This window comes from Parus major, chromosome 1 (genome assembly GCF_001522545.3).
Source record: "Parus major isolate Abel chromosome 1, Parus_major1.1, whole genome shotgun sequence".
Taxonomy (NCBI): domain Eukaryota; kingdom Metazoa; phylum Chordata; class Aves; order Passeriformes; family Paridae; genus Parus; species Parus major.
Window position 1 is genome coordinate 1,154,463 of NC_031768.1, and position 1,479 is coordinate 1,155,941.

Genomic DNA, 1,479 nt, shown 5'->3' on the forward strand with positions numbered 1-1,479 from the left:
ATTCCATGATTCTGTGATTCTTCCCAGCTCTGGGACAACTCCTGCTTTTCCCAAGTGCAGCTTGACCTTTCCAGTCAGTGGATCCTTGGCTGCCCCAAGGGCTTTGCCTCCTGTTTGCTGCATCCCTCATTTCCTGGCACATTGCACTAAAAATCCTGCTCATCCAAGTCTCCCGTTCACCTTTGTGAGGTGCTTTCCAAGCAGCCCCTCTGGGCTCATTTCTCTCAGATTGTTCCCCTGAAGAATCTCTCACTGACAGAGCTCTGAGCCTCTCCAACACAAGCCAGACATTTCAAGTGAGTTTATAAAATACCCAAAATCTCAATACTTTAATTTTACCTTATAGAGCAAAGCAGGTGCCCTCCAAAAGAAAACAGACATAAAGGATATCCCCAGCCTCTCTTAACAGTTTATTCTGATGTGAAATGTTGTTAAAGTTAGGTTTTATCTCGTTTAAATCTGTTTAATCACCTTAATCTGTGACAGAAACTCCCCCAGTGCTCCACGTTTAGCTGCAGCCTCTCCTCACCATTCTTCTTGCTCAGCTAAGCAGATCCAGCCCTGAAAATATCTCAGGAGTGTTTTTTTTCTCTTAAAGCTTCTAAAAGTGTTTTTACACCTTGTTTAAACCTCTCCCCAAGGGAAATGCTCATTTTAAACAACACAGTTGTTTCATTTCTTTGTTGGCTTTTTATTTTTTCCTTTAAATATATAATTTTTTTAATATCTGCTGGTGTTTTTATCAACAGCTTTCAAGGAATTCACCATTTACATTCACTATTTGCAGCTGTATTGGCTGAAAATTTCTCACAACTTTGGCTCTTAAAGCAAAATGTCTGCAGCAGCACAAGGTAAAGGTTCAGATTGGATTTTAGAAAAAAAAATCCATGGGAAGAGTGCTCAGGCATTGGAATGAGCTGTTCAGGGAGGTTTGGAGTCTCTGTCCTGGAAATGCTCCACAGGAGTCTGGATGTGGCCCCTGGGGACAGGGTTTGGGCTGGTGCTGCTGGGTGATCTTAAAGGTCTCTTCCCATCTTGATAATTCTGGGATTCTGTGATGTTTATTCTTTCTCCATTTGTTATAACCAATTTTTATCTTATTTATATTTATTAATATTTTATTTATTTGATATAAAATTTTATTTATTTATTGTTATATTTTATGTATATTTTATTTTATATTTTATTTTATTTTATTTTGTTATCTCTGGAGGTTTCATCGGTTTTGTTTTATTATTTTATGATTTTATGATTTTATTATTTTATTATTTATTTCATTTTATGTTTTATTTTATTTTATCCCTGGAGGTTTCATAAGTTTTTTTATATTTTATTTTATTTTATTATCCCTGGATATTTCATTGGTTATTTTATTTTATTTTATTTTATTTTGTTATCATTGGAGGTTTCATTGGTTTTGTTATATATTTTATTTTATATTTTATTTTCCCTGAAGGTTTCATCTTTTTTTAAGATTTT

At 34.6% G+C, this 1,479-nt stretch overlaps 1 long non-coding RNA gene across 5 annotated transcripts in view; it reads right to left on the reverse strand.

Moving 5' to 3' along the window:
• The window catches only part of LOC107209197, an 11,105-nt gene that overhangs the window by 6,237 nt on the left and 3,389 nt on the right, over nt 1–1,479 (reverse strand). The window lies entirely within an intron of this gene.